Below are 20,631 nucleotides of genomic sequence, written 5' to 3'. Positions count from 1 at the left end.
TTCTGCTTTGATTAAACTCAATTGTAATTCCTGTTTACTAAAACCAGCATGTCATTTTAGTCTGGTTTAATGTTTTTTTTCAACAGGGATTCCAGTAAGGCCTCTTTACAAGATTAACCGGCAAAATTTCATTGGTCAACCAGCATCCATCTATTAATCCATTTTACAAACTGTTTGTCCTATAGGGTCACAGGAATGCTAAAGCCTCTCCCAGCTAATTGAACCATTGAGGGGAAACACACACTTGATGGCTTGTCCATCACAGGGCTAACACACAGAGGAATAACACTTGCACTCAGAGGAGAAAAAAAGAGGTCTTCTCAGCAAGGACTAGCCATCCATAACAAACTCAAATTGCAAGAGACTGTTAAACAATGTCTTGCTCTGGCATTAGGATTTTAGCTCTACATATTTTAGCTCTAAAATACTGAGCTTAGGCATAGAGAATCCTGCAACAATTACAATCCAGATACTGTCAAAGTACAAGTATTGACAACTTTAAGTGCTATATAGTGATTTTTTCCCCTTTCATTTAAAACAAGAATTTTATGAATTTGATAGGAGGGGGATCTTCTAAAGAGGTGTGTTTTCAGGCTTCATTTGAGTTCTGAGAGGACAATTAAGGGGCATGGATGAAGACATTGCTTACTCATTCCATTCATTCCTTTTGCAGAAAGAGGATTACATATAGTAGTCTTCCAAATCCTGCTCAACGATACTCTCACAGTACATCAAAAGAACTTGAAAATCTGGGATTATTTCTGGGACATAGGATATGAGGTGATGGGACTAAAGTCCAGAAAGCAAGTAGTGGGTGGACATTTATTATTAGTTAGGAAAGAAACATAGCAATGATCCTTAATCTGCTTAAATGCAGTTAAAATTGAAGTGTGTAATTTCTGTGCCACAAGCATCACCAAATGCAATTGAATTAGTCAAATACTGACTCACCCAACAAACAGATATGACTATGTTGACTATGTTGGCCTGGTTGGAAATCAACCTCTATTTTAACATGCAAAAAAAAAAAAAAAAAAAATGTAACTTTTTATTAGGAGCTGACAATGGATGCAAAAAATTCTTATAAAAACCATATATTTTTGTATTCCAGAAGAATAGGAAACAGCTCATTGTCTTTGTCTCTTTGTTCTTGCCTGACTGGATGGTAAAGATAATTTCAGAAGAACTGTGAGCTTCCTGATTGCTGAGTTAATTATGCAAAAATGACTTGCTTTTTAAAGCAAACTGCACTGCACTGCCGAATCCCAATCTCATGTATTTTCTCTTCTTCATCTGAGCCTAATGAATGTCTGCTGTCTTTAAAGACAGACACATTTTTCTTTGGAGGGTATTGAGTCTTCTCACTGGCAAGCCAGTGAAGGTGAACAGGTTCACAATAGTTTTTTTGTGGTATAAAATAAACCCTCTGAAACTAGACTTTTGAAAAAAAATGTATATAATTATACACGTGTATATAAATGTGTATATATAATTCTGACATCTCTTTTAAAGAAATATTGGCCCTGAAAGTTTGAGAAAAGTTTACAATAGCACGATGATAAAAAGTGGACTAGTAAGTAGATGAGTTTACTTTTTCTGCTTGATGACGTTTAATTGCCTCAACAACCTCTGTGATCCCATTTAGCGACTTGTTAGTAAGGTTTCTAAAAACCACAAGGGGATATCACTGATGTATTTTGTGTTGTAGAATAAAACACAAAAATATATCTTGAACTTGTGTTAACCACAGACCTTATTTCAGGCATTTAACCAAAAACCATTCAAAAAAACCTATTGACTTCAAGTTGATGGAACCAGAAGTGCTCAAATGTTATTGAATGTTGTATTAAAGCAATCACACAATTGTACTGTATCAAATGACACTTGCTGTCATTGCTAGTTGTAACATTCATATTAGTTCCCTTTCAGTCGATAACGTCGGACGTAGTCGACGCGACTGAAATGGGATCACGCTAGGGAGCCTGTCTTCTTCGAGTACTATTGAACGAGCCAATGTAATTGGCGTGCGTGATTCGCATCACACACTCCGCCCCCGCGGCGCGGGTATAAATACGGAAGTGGATGCACGCACTAGTTGCCTTTCGCTTCGGAGCCGATCGTTTTATGTCTCTGAGAGTGCTGTTGTCTACAACGAGCGAGTGTGTCGGTGTTCTTCAGGAAGACTCTCCCAGTGCTGGTGTTCTACAGCGCGAGTGCAGCGGTGATCGCGAGCTTTGAGCTCTCAACTGCTGTTTTAACAGCAACAAATTTCTAAATGTTTGTGTGTGTTGATGGCTGGTTAGAGGGCGGAAAAGTGAGTGCTTCACTGTTTCAGTTCTCTGTTCAGTGTTGCCGCGGTCATTCCCCTGTGTGCTCCGGCACTCGTGACGGTCCTATTTTCTGAAAGAGCAACACGGGAGCGTTTGCGTCTTTTTCAAGATGTCATTCCGCCCGTGCGTTTCTGGGTGCGGTCGTTCCCTGTCTCTCTCTGATGGTCACAACTGTTGTGTCACGTGTTTGGCTTACAGCACGCTGAGACAGCTTTTGTGGACAGCTCATGTTTTCACTGTGGGAACATGACTGTCGCAGTGTTGAGGGCGAGACTCGCCTTCGTTCGCGGAGAGCGAGTCCCCATTACCATGCCCCACCCTCGGGTGCTGTGTGGGATGGGTGACCGGAGGATAGTGTTGGATGTCCCGCCCGGTAACCATTCCCTGTGGGCTCCTCACTCCTCCCTTCCACTGCAACCACTGGAGCCTCCTGTGTTGTCTGCTGGTCCATCTGTAATGGGTGGGCCAGCGGTTTCACTCGGGGCTCCCCTGGAGGACAGGACGCCGATTGCAGCATCGGAGGGTGAGCTGACTTCTAGAGATGATGACTCGGCTGCATTGTCTCCCTCCGGGAGTTCAATGTTGCCCGAGCCGGATCCAGAATTATCAGCTATGCTGAAACGGGCCGCCGAGGCTGCCGGGCTCGAGTGGAACCTCCACCGTGTCCCGTTCAGTCTCGGTTGGAATCTGGAGTTTGGTATCTTGGGGCGGGCCGCGCTGGTTCTCAGCTCGCCGCCCCAGTGCCTTTCTTTCCCGAAATGCATGGAGAGCTTGTCAGGTGGTGAACAGCATCTTTCTCTGCCAGAAACTGCCTGAATAGCTTTTCCCCCTCATTACCCTTGATGGAGGAACGGTGAAGGGTTGCGAGGTGTCCCTCCATTGGAGCGGTCTGTCGACACAGGTGCACCTGTGTCCGGCGGCCGCTGCCTTTTGGGGGGATCCTCGTCTCCCCCCTAAGGCCTGTGAGTTTCGTCTGCTCCGACGGGCAGAGCTTACAAGGCCTATGGGCAAGCCCCTTCCTCTTGCGTGCCATGGCGTTGCTGCAGGCTAGGGCACCCATGGCATGCACGAGGGTAATCCAGACCGTGCGCTCATAGGTGAGCACCGCACTGCATCCGACCTCACCCTCCGGGATACGGGTGTCGTAGCGTGCGTGATCGGTCTGGCGATGTCCACCTTGGTGGTCCAGTAGCGCCTTCGTTGGCTCAGCCTGGTTGGTATGGCGGATGCGGACAAGGTTCGGTTCCTGGTCTCCCCAATTTCCCAGGTTGGGCTGGTCGGCGACGCGGTGGAGAACTGCATCAAACAGTGCTCTGCCGCTCAAGCGCAGACGGAGGTCATCCGGCACATCCTGCCCCGGTGGCCAGCTGCTGCCTCCACCCGCCGCCGGTGGCAGCTCCTCCGCCTGCTCGTCGCCGTGGGCGTTCTCCGGCCGCCGCTCCTGCTGGCCCTCCGCAGCAGCCTCCACCCAGGCCTCAGCATGGAGCCGGCCGCAGTAGAGACGCCCAGCCCGCTCCAGGCGCTGCCAAGCCAGGTGGCAAGCGACAGCGAAAGCATTCCGGAGCGGGCCGCCCAGGAATGGATGAGATGCTTTTGGAGTGGCACGATCACTCCCTCCCCCCGGGTGAGGGCCGGGTGGAGCCTTTGTTTGTGTGTGTGTCTGTTCCGCCGCTGGCTCCCTAAAAAAAAAAAAAAAAAAAAAAGCGGAGCAAGCGGTACCCACACTTCAAAGAGAGAGCAATTTCATCTGTTCCTGGGTCCCAAGAGGGCCAGTCTGGCGGGTGTGACCCTGTATAGCCTTACACCCCTCAGCTCCCCCTTGGTCGCCAGCAGGCAGCTTGGTGCGTTCGAGGACCCGGTCATCCGCCTTCTCACGCGCCCCCTGCCGCTTGTGGAGACAGGTAAGTGTTGCACAGCACACTAACACCACTCTCTCTACTTTGCTGCCCCACCTCAGGCTCGGCTACCCCGCTCAAGTCAGTGATAGTCATCACATTAGGTGTTGAGCAGACGTGCTCCCGAAAATTCAGTGATATTCATCACACCGAGTGTTGAGCAGTGCTCCTGACTTGTGCGTGCTTATCTTATCCTGCTGGCGAAGGATTTGATATAGCCGCTCCTCCAGCCGGTACGAAGGCCAGTTGTAAACTCGTTCTTCGTGCTACTAGGGGGTGGGTCGTGACCATCTTGGCCCAAGATTGGTCTGCAGCTTTGACCTGAAAGACAGGTGCTTCAGATCTCTACCTCCCGCACCGCAGGCCATCCTGTGTGTTGCGTCTAAGGGTGGAGTATCAGTACAGTGTCCTTCCCCTCGAGTGCTCCAGAGCCCGTTGGGTCTTCAGGTCAACTGGAAGAGAGTAATCTCGCCCACGGGCTGAGTATCTCTTTTCTAGTTTTGGAGAGGTACTCGGTCCAACATGTCTCTCCAATGAGAATGTGTTCAGCTGGTGTTGAAGTGAGAAAGGGTCCCACTGAAAGAACTTTCAGAGGCTCCTGGGGTATATGGTAGTCGCAGCCTTTGGCTCCCTCCATATGTGACCGCTTCAGCACTAGCTTCACGATCGAGTCCCGAGGTGACCGTGGCAGAGCAGCTCACCCTGTGTGACTATAGTTCATCCCGGTCTGCTGCCAAACCCTCTTCAACAGAGGGGCCATGTACAAAGGGCGTGTTTTAACGGGGGCCTGGGCGACCCCCGACTACACGGGCATTCGTGCCTCGAGTTGTTAGACATTGCGACCGTTGCGCAAGCTTCCCCTGCATGTCACAAACTCACCCGTCACCTCCTCCTTGGAGTCAGACGCTTCTGAGGGCGCCTTGTTCCACTCCTCCCGCTTACTCAATCGTGCCGCCATCGAGCCTCACGACAGTTATAGCCAGGGCAAGTGGAGACTCCATCCCCTGGGTCCGGCTGGGTCATGACCATTCCGGGGCCGCTCAGTTGCCCCCCCGGTTTTATTTTTCCGCCAGTGTTTGGGTAAACCGAGCGGACTACCCTTGGACAAACACTGGGACTCAGCTGCCCCAGGGGCCCGCAGAAATGCGTTTAACCCCAGTGAGCCTTCTAAAAGTGACTGCGACTCATGGTCGCCTGGCGCCTGCAAGTCAGTGAAATCATCACTCTTCATGTTGAGCAGAATTGCTCCTGAAACTCAGTGAAGTTCATCGCACTCAGGTGTTGAGCAGCAATGCTCCTGTAGCTCAGTGAGTCCATCACAGGTAGCTCAGTGAATTCATCACACGCAGTGCTGAGCAGAAATGCTCCTGGTGCTCAGTGAAGTTCCTCGCACTCAAGTGTTGAGCAGAAATACTCCTGAAGCTCAGTGAGTTTATCACACTCAGGTGTTGAGCAGTAATGCTCCTGAAGCTCAGTGAACTTGTCACACTCAAGTGCTGAGCAGAAATGCTCCTGTCGTTCAGTGAAATTCTTCGCACTCAAGTGTTGAGCAGAAATGCTCCTGAAACTCAGTGAGTTTATCACACTCAGGTGTTGAGCAGGAATGCTCCTGAAGTTCAGTGAACTTGTCACACTCAAGTGCTGAGCAGAAATGCTCCTGTCGCTCAGTGAGGTTCTTCGTACTCAAGTGTTGAGCAGAAATGCTCCTGAAGCTCGGTGAGTTTATCACACTCAGGTGTTGAGCAGGAATGCTCCTGAAGCTCAGTGAACTTGTCACACCCAAGTGCTGAGCAGAAAATGCTCCTGAAGCCCAGTGATCTTCACATGTTGTGTTGAGCAATGCTCCTGTCTTTTGCGCCCGTCGCTTGCACCTACGTGCCAAGTCAGGAGAGGAACAGGTCTTCATAGTTGCCCCTTATTGGCCCAACTAGACCTGGTTCCCTTCAACAGCCTTCCTGACTTCCCCTGAACTCTTTCGGGGACGGGGCACGATGGCACTCGCGTTCTTCCCCCGGAGATTCCGGGTGGTCTTACATCTGAACGCGGAGGTTCAGGTGGCTATCACAAGAACATGTGATAGTTACCATCACTTCTGCAAGCACCCCCTAGAATTGGGTAGCGTGCTTACGCCTTTAGAAGTGGAACCTAGTCGTTGAGTGCGTCTTCTCTCCAGAGGAGATCCTGAAAGCTTTCGATCACTTCAGTGCTCTCTTTCCTGCAAAATGGGTTGCAGTAGGCTGTTTTCCTTCACCCTCAAAATGATGTTGCCTCGGTGTTTAAACGACGCTCATCGTGTTGCAGAAGTATGCAGAAGCACGTTCTGATCGTCAGGTTCCTGAAGAGCAAGGTCTTGTAAATCCTTGTGTCCCTCTTTATCCTCTTGGGCCTTGTCCCTGGTGCGACTGCACTGCAGAGACCGCCCCTGAGCCACTGCAGGCAGTGAGTTAAAAATTCTGTTATATCAGTTCTCCTGCTCGCGTGGTCTCTACTAGAGGGTAGGGACTTGCTCGCTTTCGGTCAACGTATTGTGCCTGGAGTCTGGGCCGGCTAACTCTCACAAGCTGAGACCCCGGCTCGGATGGTGCCCAAGGTTCCTACCTCTCCCGTAATAGGAGCAGGTGGTGAGCCTGCAAGCGCTGCCCTGGAGGAGGCAGATCCAGCCCTGGCTTCTCTGTCCGTTCGCTTGGACGTGTACAGAATGCAAGTCATAGACCTCAGACCAGCTCTTCAAATATCTGTTGGAATTCAGCAGAGAGGGAAGGCTGTTTCCATGCAAAGTTGCACTTAGTGCTTGCCTTCATTTCGGCAAAGATCCGAGATGCAACATGTCCACTTAGGTGTTGAGCTCCTCTATGATGAGTGTAAAGTGCTCCGCCTGGGCGTTGACGATATACTTTGCTAAACAGATTCTAGAGTTGGGGGCTGGACGACACCTGGTTGAACCGCTGCTTCCTGTGGGCTCCCTTCTCATGAAGCCAGTTTCACCGTGAGCCCGGTTCAAGTGTCGGCTTGCTGCGCCATTCCCCTCCTATGGACTGGATACGTGCGCCTTTCTACTCCAGTTGAGTTCCCTTAAAATTGAACCCTGATGAGTTCCTCCACACCCCTCCGACGTCGGACGTGCGGAACGTCTGGTGTTAGGCCTACCACTCGTAAGCAGTGTGGAACCTGTGTTAGGCTGGGTCCATATGTTGCGGTCCCTTCGGTGACCCCATATGTGTATTCTTCCACGATACGGCTCCCTGCGGTGAGCCCGTGTCTTCCCTCGGCAGAGTCTCTCTGCCGTCACTGTCCGGTGTGTCTCCCCCCGTCTTAGGCTGGAGCCACCCCAGTGACATTCCATATGTTAGACTGCCCGGTTTCCGCCCAGTTCATATGTGTATTCTCCACGTTACCTCCCTCGGTTGGATGTGGCTTCCGCAGCGTCCCTTCCTTCCAACGTACGGGGAACGCTTTCCCAGTGGTCCTGTAGGAACAGCAGTGACTTCCCTGGCCTAAGCCCTGTCCTTCCCCGCCTTAAGTTTGCGGGGGCATCAGGAGGCTTTGGTTTAGGCACTGGAAGGTGGCAGCGTTAGTGGCGTGTTCAATGGTTGATCCCATTTCAGTCGCGTCGACTACGTCCGACGTTATCGACTGAAAGGGAACGTCCTGGTTGCGTATGCAACCCACCGTTCCCTGAAGGAGGGAACGGAGGACGTAGTCCCCTTGCCACTACCGCTGGACCACCGCTGACCCCGGGTTACTCTCGGCTCCTCAGCGAAAAGCATCTAGTGCGTGCATCCACTTCCGTATTTATACCCGCGCCGCGGGGGCGGAGTGTGTGATGGGAATCACGCACGCCAATTACATTGGCTCGTTCAATAGTACTCGAAGAAGACAGGCTCCCTAGCGTGATCCCATTTCAGTCGCGTCGACTACGTTCTCCGTTCCCTCCTTCAGGGAACGGTGGGTTGCATACGCAACCAGGACGTTATATTTGATTAACTGTATGCATCTTTTAAACAAGAAACTTGCTAAAATATGTTGCTATTTAATCAGCAATCAACTTGCAAAAAAAATGGCTTTGGAAGTTAGAGAAACATCAAAATAAATAGAATTACACTTTTTTCATTGGAGCAGAAATTTACCATGTTTTTTTTCTCTCCGCACATTCACACTTCTCAAGCCAACGCCAGACAGAACAAACATCCATATCTACTATCTCTACTGACATCCCACTTTCACCCGCTCTGCTTCCCTCAGTCCAACACTCTTTTCTTTCTCAGCTCTCCTGTTCTCTGTCTCTAATGAATTTTTGATGCTGTATGTTTCTTTCCGGTGGGTTGGGCTCACGTCCCAGTGCAGTGTAGTGGTGGCAGGGCCAAGATGGCCACCCGGCTGTCGTTTATTTTTATCCTTCTCTTCGCAAGTGGGAAACAGTCCTAGGGCGTGGTGCAGGACTCTGATTGGCTCTCAGTCTCAGTGGGATTGCATGATGACAATGCCCCAGAGGGTAAGGCATGAGCCATTTCTCTTTGGCACGCTGTAGTGAGGGATTACTGCTGAGAGATAGCATTGTTTTGGATATGGTAAGCACCACCTTCAGAGAGAACTTGCATCTGTTTATTCTGGACTGGCCAAATCAGCTTTAGATGCCTTTTCATCATAAACCAGCTTGCAGAGTCATTACGGCTCTGTTAATTTTTTGGCCAATGATATTATTGAAAATGTAATGATATTTATGAAAAATAATTCATGATATTTGTAAAAAAGAAAAATTACTTATTGTAAAAAATAATGTTTAAGATATGCACGTATATATAATGTGAGGAAAATTCGTTATTAATTTTACTTGATGGTTACACCATATGACATTTTTAGAGACATTAACAAAAAAGTGTAAAAGTTCTTAAAAACCATGTGAAACTAAAATTAATGAAAATAGTACACTTGAAGAGATTTTTTTTTAAATTACTCTTATTTGTAATTGACCCTCATCCAGTCTATGTTTATATTGTGTCCGTTCACACATGATTCATTCTCTTAAGTCTTTGACCATTGCAATCATTGCTATGCATTAAAAATGAGACCACCTGTTCCATTCCTCCACACCTAGCTGCCTTTTAATGCTAGAACACATGAGCCACCTTTTACTTGCACAGCAACAGTCTTGCTACACTAAAAGCATATTTTCCACTGAATTGCTGGAAGGTAAAGCTGGAGCTCTGACCTCTTTGTAGATCAATATACTTCAAAACAGATGTTCATTTTTTGTGTTATAGAAAAAAGGCCAAGTTGATAAGAACAATTTCCAGTTCAGTATGATACAGTTAAAAGTCACATAAGAAAAAATGTAAAGTTGAACAATTTTTGTTTTTCATGAATAAAAGAAATTAAACCCATCCTCTTGGGTGCCCTTATGCGCAGAATCTTTTTAATTAGCTTCTTCAATTACCTTTACCATTAATCCATCTGCTGGCTAAGGAATAGCTACAGAAAACCTACCCTAATGTAATAGCCGAAAAGAAAACTTATTGGGTTTTTCTCCAATAGTAAAAAAAATGTGTGGGCTGATGCTGTTCAGCGTGTCACCTACACATACAACCTAAAACTCTGAAGAAATAACCCAGTCACAAGCTTTTTATTAGTCAATAACCATGCCTTAATAGGCACAATCCTTAGTTTTCTAGCTTATTGTAATTTAAATCATAGAAGTAAAAGGGCCAATGACATGATACTCTGGGGGGGGGGGGGGGGGGGGGTCTAGTATAACAGGAAAGCTACAGAGAGTTGAGGTTGTAAAATGTCATGTGGTGTGACTAACCCAAAACATAATGAAATTTATACATGGATAATTCATGATATTAATAAAACATGATAATTATAATCATAAAAAAAGTTTTTTAAACTTGACCTTTTATAACAATAATAGTTAAGATGTGTATAGTGCACTCACAAATATTCAACATTTAAAGAATTATGTTAATACTTTTACTTGATATTGATATCATTAAATTTAAACTTTTTTTAAGGTGTGACCATTTTTCGAAACCGTATAACCAGTAGGAATATATATATATATATATATATATATATATATATATATATATATATATATATATATATATATATATATATATATAAAACTTGGCACAGATATTTATTTTTCTTTATTTTAGACACTTATTTTTCATTGAGCCAAAAACATCATTACAGTAATTTAAAAGCTCATAAAGTGTTTCCCTCCCTATTCTGTACTGTATATCAGTGCTCTCCCTGTGTGGCTGCTTGTCCAGAAGGTGTAAGTTTGACCTTTAGCATGTGGTTTCTGTTCCTTTCCATCTTCTCATTCGAGCAGCAGTGAGCAAGCCTTTAACGTTAATCTGGCAGTCTAGAGGTGTGTGGGCTCTGCAGGTTAAGATGCCGAGTTACAGCTTTTTAGGGGCAGCAGATGTTCCTGTACTGGTTTTAATTGGGTCTCATGATGGCAACCCTCACCACAATGCCTTTGAACGGACAGATAGGGGGCACCGCTGATTAAAGGAGAAACCTATTAATTGCTTGATCCTGTGACTTGAAGCACAGCACTTATGCGTATGAAGCTGTCTATGAAATCACTGTATAATTGATAGCTAGTGAACTCCCAGGGAGTGTTCGGCTCAGTGCATTCAGAAGCTTCTCACAGTGGCCATTGAATTACTTTTTTGTTGTTATAGCATACAAAAGACATACTGTTAACCTAAATTTGTACACACATTATAATTCTGGTTGAGATGTGAAGCCCTCCCGCAAATAGAGGAGAGTTTTTTTTTTTTTTACAAAAAAAGTGGTACCTCTAGAGAGGTTTTAGATCAAGGTAATTACGGCACCTCGTATTGTTGCTAAACCTGGCTTGTAACATAAGCAAATTAGAAGTCTGTCCACTGGTCTTTATGGTTGACGTTTAACAGCAGGGGATTAGAAGAGTGTGGCATTATGCTGTACTGTGAATAACAACAAATCACAATAAACAAAGCCTGGCCTCATCGTGGCAACACCCAAGCCTAATTAATAGAGTTCCAAGGGAGATACATTTGCATATGCAAATTTCATGACCATGTTAGGAAGCATTAGATGCGAGCAGCTTTGATGTTGATGTATAGATGGCTCTTTACAATTAAGGTTTTGTACATAGCAGGGCTAGATCAGCCAGTGACTGGGGCTTCTACTCAGTCTCATGTAGGGGCTGGTATCCAGGGGGAAGTATTTAAAGGGCCGCTCTTTGTTCTCCGTGTCTGAGTGAGACCAGCGTACCTCTCCACATTAATTAGAGTTTAATGGCAATCGATAGGTCTCAGGCCCTGAAGAAAAAAAATTGATTTGTTCAAATGTCAAGATGAAACAGTTTTGCGCAAAAGGTGGGTGGAAGCTGGGCTGAATATGGATCATGGGGTGATAAGGTTAGATGGGTTTTAGAGGACATTGATTTCCACAATCCGGAGGCCTTCGTTTGCCATGTAAAAACACACATGTGCTAGACGAAAACAAACTGAATTAAATGTATACGTACACTCACAGAAAACAAAGGAGTCTGTTTACTAGAAGTTGTCTCTGTGTGCAAATATTTATAGCAAAAACTATTTTGAGGTAGGAAAATCAACAATTCACTTTTGTGTTATTTGCGTTTAGACAAATACATGTTAAATGACAGAACTGATGTCATCTGAATCAGCAGAATCTTTTGTTTAATGTGATTATATTACATTTACAAGTTTAACCCTTTGATGCACAACATGGGTCTAAAGTGACCCAACTGAGTTTTTATTTTCGATATCTTTACAAGAAATTAATTTAATCATTCAGTATTCCAGGTATTCTTCAATTAACTTGTTTTTGATCATCACAAATCCTTATTTTTATTTTTCCTTTCTTACTTTTTGAATAAAAAATGTTTTTGTGTCACTACCCTTCTAATGCACAACATGGGTCTAAAAAGACCCATATTCATTTCCTATGTTATTTCACTCATGGCTGAGTGTTTCTTTTCTGAATCTTTAAAATATATGTATTTTATCATTTGTTATTCCAGGTATTCATTAAATATCTTGTTTTTGATCTCCACAAATCATTATGTTTATGTTTCCTTTCTTATTTTATAAACAAACACAGTTTCTGTATTTCTACATCAATTTTACATACACGGGTCTAAAATGACCCGTGTTCATTTCCTATGGAATTTCAGTCATGGCTGAGTGTTTCTTTGCTGAATCTTTAAAAATATACGTATTTTATCATTTGTTATTCCAGATATTCATTAAATATGTATATTTATGTTTCCTTTCTTACTTTACAAACAAACACAGTTTTTGTATTTCTACATCAATTTTACATACATGGGTAAAAAATGGCCCATATAGAAACCTTTGATATTTGCACATTTTTGCAAGTAGGAACATACTTACTGCATAAATACTATTACTATGGTATTACATACTATTCACCTGCCACACATTTCACAACTCAACACAGCTGCTTTTGTAGATTTGATGCAAGTCTTATTTTATTTTAACCACAGAAAATATTTGATATTTTTTAAAAGATAACTGGACATAATATTTGAATATTAGGCTATGGTTACCTTGATTATGAAATCCTAGTGAGAAATTACTTGAGAAAGAAAAACATATCCAATACTAATAGCTAGCTAGCTGTTGACACATTCTATTCTAGCTAGCTAATGTTAGCTACACTAAAAAAATATGAGTTTTTAAAGGGGAACTCAGCAACTCTAGCTATTTCTTCGCTGATTTGTCGTTGATGTTGTCACATGTTTTCTCAACGAGCTCCCCCTACAGCTGTGAGCAGTGGCGTCATGCCCATTCAAGGTGAGGGGGCACGTGCCCCCTCAGATTTTTCCTCCCTGGTAATTTTTTTTGTCACAACTTTATTCCTATTATGCTCCATAATACCAGAGCCTATAACGACTCAAATGTATTCTTCTGGATGTGTAATAAATTGGTCAGCATCAGCCCGCGCCTTTTTCCTAATATGGTGTCTGTGTATATCAAATCTAGAGCGCTACGCGTGTAGCGCTCTAGAATCTTTGCTGTGTATGTTCAAGCAACTCGCTCGTCTCGCACGTTGAGCTGGCAATGTTTTACAGATGGTCTTGACGTGGTAAGTGGGCAAAGCAACAAATCGGCATTGAATTAGTTATCGGCTGATATTAAAAGGTAGTGGGATTATTGGTGGTTAACCAGGAAATTTTAACTTGATCAAAAAGTTATGGATTTGATATTAGCTGCAAATTCAGAGCATTAATTTAAGTTGTGTCAGTGTAACGTTATCGATAGCTAGCCTAGTCTAACCGTAAACTAGTTGGCTAACGTTACTGCCTGCCATACAAAGCCAATAAGCCATAGTAGGTTAAATGTACAAGTTACTAGCTTTTCTGTTAGCTCATAAATTACTCTTTACAAGTTCATTATTTTAAATAATATAATAATGAGCAGTGTAACTACAGTATTTCAATGATTTTACTAAAGTAATGTTACATATTACATTTGATTTGATTACTTTTTTACATTTCTGTCAAATATTAACCACTACCAAATAAACGGGGTAGTGTTAACCTTATTCAGCACTGAAATCTGTCATACTTCTTTCAAAGTCCTTCATCACATAGTATTAATATTAAAATAACTTAATTTTAGAGCACCACAAAGCCAGACCTCAGCACCTTTATGTACTTTTAATGTAAGATCGTTCTTAGGTCACATACCAATTTAAAATCATAACATAAAAACTGCAATGGTACTGTTTTTAAAATCATGTGTAGTAGGCCTAAGTGTACAGTAAGTGTGTGTGTAAACATGCTTTAATGAAGTAGACTTCAAAAGCTTTTGAATTTGAGCTTACAGTTCTTTCATCAACCTGTCTTTTACATAAACTTACAAAATAGATACTTTAACTTAGTCCTCAGATAGAGGAGGGTTGCTGCTAGCTCCGTTAAGGTATTTCTGTCCCGCCCAAACTGCATTGAAATGGTATGTTTTGCAGCCAGAATTTAAACATTTTCAGGGGGAGAAACCCCCTGACCCCTCCTAACATGATCCATATCACCCGTCAGAAAACAATTGCAACGTCTCAGATTGTGTGCCCCCAGAATTTTGGCTTGCATGACGCCCCTGGCTGTGAGGCGTATATTTGACAACACTGTTGTAAAAAAAACTCACTTGCCGCACCCTCCTTCCCCCTTTCTACCGCTGCTCATGTGCATTTTTTATTATCGGAGCCGGCCAACTTTATTGTGTGGAGCTATGTCTACCGAGGTGGGTGTATCACATCATACACATTGAGGGTGACGTGTGTGTTTATGTCGAATTGCCGTAAAGCAGTTTGTGTTTCTCACTCGTTCTCGCTTCTCACAAGACTTCCTATTTCCAACTTACCAGGATGTTAGTCCGCATGTTGCAAGGTTTGTTTTCCACCTAGGAACGCTGTGGGGAGCGGGGAAAGAGTTTAGGGTCCTTTATTTCCCGCCTTTTTGATTTTAAAATCCGTAACTGTCAAAGCCACCGGAAATAACATAGGAAATGAATACGGGTCATTTTAGACCTGTGTATGTAAATTTTAGTAGAGATACAAAAACTGTGTTTGTTTATAAAGTAAGAAAGGAAACATAATCATAATGATTTGGGGAAATCAAAAACAAGATATTTAATGAAAACCTGGAATAACAAATGATAAAATGGATATATTAAAAAAATTCAGCAAAGAAACATTCAGCCATGACTGAAATAACATAGGAAATGAACGCTGGTCTTTTTAGACCCATGTTGTGCATTAGAAGGGGTTTTCATAGTTTGTGCATCAAAGGGTTAAAAGGGAGATAGTTTTAGTGTGATATTGAAATTGGTACTAAGATGGTATTTAAAATTTTGGTATGGTTATTACAGTATTATTTTAGCAAAAATATCTGTTGCGATTATCAAGAAATAACATTACTCGTCTAATCATGATATACGATGTTGGTCATGTCACCCACACCTAGTTTAAGTTTTACATAAGTAACAACTTTGATTTCTATCCAATAGATGTGGGAAAATGATATCAAATTTTTTTGATAAATTATGAATGAAGAAACACTGAGCCGACATTTCAAGCAAGCAGTGTTACAACCATCCATGATCTCCTCTATACTGAATAACCTATAAATCATACAACTTTTTCTGTACATTATCATGCATCGAATACTGAAAATGCTTTCATAGTTTAGTTAGCCTCATGTCATTCCAACCCTATTGGCAGTTTGTTCTTTTGCAGCTAAAACGGTAGACCAAACATGGTATTTTCACCACTGGCGACAACAACATGTTATGATTTGAAAAATTACTATAGAACGCTTTTTTTTTACCTGGGTGTTCTGTGATAAGAAGCCTATCACATCTTTTGTTGTGCTGACTTAATAAAATGAGACTTTTTTCACTTTAAAGTTTCAGTGGAAAAAACAAAACGTTTAAGCGCCAAAATATGCATGGGGAAAGCTGGGAACCGCTTTCAGTTTCTGCATCAGAAAAACATGTCAAATGAAAAATATCTGACTTTTTCAAACAGACTTTTTGAACACCAATGCTGACAGCACACCTGCTAATAAGAAAGCAGCAGCCTGGAAAGCAGGCTCCAGTAGTGTGTCAGCATGAGAGAGTAAACGACAGAGATATAGAAGATCATCTTTCCTTGTCAATAAATGAACACCCAAGTAAATGTGCAGAAAGTGCAAACAGGTAAAAAACAGGTAAACATGTCAGCTTTGTGGATGCTAACAATATCATTAACAAATCTTGTTTTTATCAATACTGATATGGATTCTAAAATGTCAAGATCGTTTAGTCTATGCTGTTTTCTGTGATGCATGAACTTCACATTATTTGTAGTGCAACTGCCATCCAATGATCACAAGCTTTGTGCTTTGTTACTTTTAACATGTTTATTACTTTTGATAAACAGCATTCAAATTATGTAAATTTTATCACAAGATTTAAACAATAAATGTGGTTTTGTGGCTCTTTAATGTGGCGTGACAGATCGCAGTTCAAGCGGCATGTGAATCGATCACCTCTACCTCTTTACTATTAGTTACAGCACAAAGTAAACATGAATCAACTTTAGAAGGAATGTTGAAAGATACAGTAGGCTACAACTTACCAAAATGAATCATGAATCATGTCAATCAGTGTTCCAACCGCGGAAAGACGTCAATAAAACAGCTTGAGAACAATATGTCACGTAACATCAGATCCAATGTCCATAAACTCTAAAAAAATGAACTCTAGAGAGGAGCATTATAATAAATATACACTATATTACAAAGTCATTATATTTTTACTTAACCTGTTGTCTACATGATTAAAAAGAATGGAAGGAGCTAAAAATAGAATTCAACACTGCCAATATGAGCTGCCTTTCACCAATTTTACCTCTCAGATATTACTAATGCATGGAGGAGGAGGCCAAACCACTTGCAAGGGAAAACCTTATGGTCCATGATGCTGGCTTAGATTCTGTTTAGAGAACAATTCTTTGTGACTGAATATAGTTCTCAAGTTGGAAAAGATGTTCAGTTCACTTTATCAGGTCTCATACCCTGTGCCTTTAACTACAGAATCTAGCTAATGGCCCTCTAATTGTTCTCCATGTGTTTTTATGCCCCTCAGTCTGTGCTGAGTGTGATGAATCAGATAAACATGGGAATCTAATGAAAAACAGTGAATAGCTGATGGACAGAGATGCATTAAGGGGAGCTGTGCAGGTGTCACTATAAATGATCAGCAACATTTTTGCTGTTTGTTTGCTTTCCACTACACTGCATGCGTCCCTTGTCTCTGTATGTAGTTTGATTTTATCACATACCTGAAGTGTGATGCTTGAGCAATGATTAGGGCCCTATGATTATGTACAGAAAACTGACGGACGGAATCATGGAAATCAGTCATAAAAATGGACTTCACTGTATAATGAAGAATGCTACTGAATTTGGGCTAATATATTAAAAGTAGGGTGGTAAAATTACTCAAAAACAAATTGTGATATGGACAAGTATCTGTGATTTAACTGCTAAAATAAATATGAAGTCTGCATGCTCTGTGTGTCTCTGACAGCTCACTACAGCTCTCCAAAATAAAAGTTTGGTTTGGTTACATTACCATTGTATAGTAAAATGTCTACTTCTCAAAGTAATACAATAATAGTAATAGTAATTTAGTAAAACATTATTTGTGTGGAATAACATATTTTTTTCCATTCAATTATTCAGTAAGCCTGTTGAGTTTTTCAAATAAATAAAAATAAAAGATTTCACAGAGCCCTACATGAGCCCTGTATTTCAATGCTGCTGAATAGTGTATGCTAATAATCAGAAGCACTAGTTACAGTTAAATGATTCCTGCATGATAAGATACAAAAACTTGCCTAAAATGAAGTTCATTAGCTGAAATGATATGCTTTCATTATTGAAATTGCTGATAGATTGTCTGTGGCATTTCACATAGTTCAGAGTGTTTCTGTCCCGAAACTTGGTTTGACAACATTAAGTACTGAGGATTTTATCAGCATACATGAGGGGATTTGTCATGAATATATAATAGTGATGAAATAAAGCTGTTTTAAATTCAGTTCTTGGAGTTCATGGTGTGTCTGCTAACATTTATCAGGCAGCGCCTCGAGTATGTATTGAAGAGATATCAAAGACCCGAATCTCTTTACCAGAAGACTTTGCTGTCGGTTGCATCCATGTTTTATCAGTATATTTCTTTAATACGATTTGGATTTAAAATAATTTCTTAGGGTGGGCTTATTTTTCAAGTCAATTTCAGTATAAGCATTCCTTATAGTCTTGGCTAAAACTATTGGAGTGTTATTTCCACTGTTATTGCCCAATAAATAATATTCATTAAGCACACATTGGCACATTGTCAATGTATTTATAATTATACAATGCTTAGTTGTCAATGGGTACCTGCCATTACATAGCGTAGTTTTTTCAGCATGAACTCATCTTCATGTACTCATCTCCATGTCGCTTCAACATGTATGCTTTCTTTCTTATGCTGAACAAAAAATAACCCAGATATTTAAAAAAATGTGTCTGTCTTTTTTTGATGTTCACAATGAAAATAAAAAACTGTTTTCTATGTTAATATATTTTTGAATGACATTTATTCATGTGATCAAAGCTATATTTTCAGCATCACTCTAGTCTTCAGTGTCACATGATCCTTCAGAAATTATTCTGATTTAGTGTTCAAGAAACATTTATTATGATCATCAATGTTGAAAACAGTCATGCTGCTTCTTATTTTTGTGGAAACTGTAATACATGTTTTTTCCGGATTCTTTCAGCATTGGTTTGAAATAGAAATCTTTTTTAACAGTGTAAAGCTTTTTATTGTCACTTTTGACCAATTTAATTTTTGTTTTAAAAAAAGTATTAATTTCTTTCAAAAAAGTCTTACTGTTCCTGAACTTTTTCAACGGCAGTGTAATTTCTGTACAAATGTATGTACTGTATGAAGCACTCTGTGAATGAACAGTCTGTGTAATGTACCTTTAGTGGTATATATGAGGTGTTTCATTTAAGGCAAAATTCAATTTCTAATCTATTCTATCTGTAGCTTCTCCCATTAATCTGCCAGCATATCCTTACATTTTTCAACATACTTTAGTTACTTACGTCTCTTCCTTTCCGTTTGCTTATCCTGTATCCATTATCTGATTGTGCCTCTAATGGGCGCTCTTAGTGGAGTCAAAGCACCAAATCCAATCTATCACAGTAAAGGCTAAGAACTGAGCCTTGTGTCCAGCTATTGCTTTGGTGTCTGGCATAAGTTATTAACTGAAAAATGTTGGATGCCCTCTCCACTAAATGACATGATATTAAATATTTATCAGGACTAAAATTAGATGCCCACCACTCTATCTATTAGTAACAGAGCTTGAGCTGTTCGTTTTGGTGGATTCTAGACGAGATAGATTGTAGAATGGAAAAGATTATTTGCTATAAACTGATATTCTGTACACTACTGTTCAAACATTTAGGGTCAGCAAGATTTTGTATTTATTTTTTTTGAAAGAAATGAATACCCTTTTTCAGCAAGAATTCATTAAATTGATCAAAAGTGACAGCCAAGACTTGCTACTAAAAAATCTATTTCAAATAAATACAGTTATTTTGAACTTTCAATTTAGCTCAGTTTCACAAAAATATGAAACGGCACAAAAACAATAAGACATGTTTTTTGAGCACAAAATCAGCATATTAAAATTATTTCTGAGGAACATGTGACACTAAAGACAAGACTGGATTTTTTTTTTTGTTGTATTGAGAATCCTAGAGAAAAAATAAATGTCCAATATTTCAACTCACATTTACTGCTTTAGCAAAGCAAATCTAAGTGGATGTTTTATTCCCACTGGTCTCACTGCAGTAGGAGCTGATGGTTTATATATGTGACGTTGTGCTTTAGCGGCTGCCTGTCAGCGTCGGCTATAGCAGGGATGGCTGGCTGGCTATCTTCCATCCAACGGTTTAGTGTGCACTCAAATAATCATGGTTTGTTAAATGGGGAGGGAAAGGGGCATAGCCCAAACCATAATTCAGTATTTACTCAAAAGCATTAGATAAAGCCTTATGAGCCCCATTAATTTAGATCCTCCTCTCTTTTAAACTGAGACAGATCAGTGTCTTAGGGAAAATTTGCATTTAAATGACTTGTGACCTGCAGCAGCCTCCAGTCTACTTGCTGCAAAGACTTCTTAGCCTTGAGAAATCCTGCTCTCTCCTTTATTTGATCTGTAGCTCAGAGTTATTTTCTGTGTGTGGATGTGGGCAAATTCATCCATTTATCTACACGGGTATATTTTCTTGCTTCTCAGGGGAATCTCAGGTCAGCAGGGCAGATGAAGTTGTGCTGATGTTTTTATTGCAGTCAGAGTTTAGGTTCTGTGATGCTGTTACTTGGATATTTTAAACTGTTATATACCCTAGATTTAATAAACCTACCCCAATAGAAGTAAAAATCTAAATAATCTACCTGTTTAATAAACACTTTATTGCTTGGGGCTTCAAAAAAGAATGAGGATATTACATTCATGAAATGTTATGTTATGTGCTGCCCTGGAAAATGTAGCAATTTCAGTGTCTCATATAACAGCCGATGACAAATCGAGTCTATTCTTATACAAAATAAATCCTTTTTAATCTTTCAAATCTCAGACTGAGATGGTTTAGGATGGTAACTCTGCCCTAGTCCTAATGCAATGATTTTCAATGGTTCCATAAATTCACTGACGACCTTCTGGATAAGTCTCCTATTGATTGATTAGATCTCTTGGCAGAGGTTTCAATTAGCACAGTCGGCAGCCCACAGCTTGCAAATCAATCTAGTAAG

General features: G+C 41.5%; 1 protein-coding gene across 1 annotated transcript in view; it reads left to right on the top strand.

The window, feature by feature from the left end:
- Positions 1 to 20,631, top strand: part of rab6ba (RAB6B, member RAS oncogene family a) — a 114,287-nt gene that overhangs the window by 23,400 nt on the left and 70,256 nt on the right. The window lies entirely within an intron of this gene.

This window comes from Siphateles boraxobius, unplaced genomic scaffold, assembly GCF_051911475.1.
Source record: "Siphateles boraxobius isolate OS27281-9 unplaced genomic scaffold, OSU_SipBor_1 41, whole genome shotgun sequence".
In the NCBI taxonomy this organism is placed as follows: Eukaryota; Metazoa; Chordata; class Actinopteri; order Cypriniformes; family Leuciscidae; genus Siphateles; species Siphateles boraxobius.
This window is presented reverse-complemented; position numbering and strand designations above follow the sequence as displayed.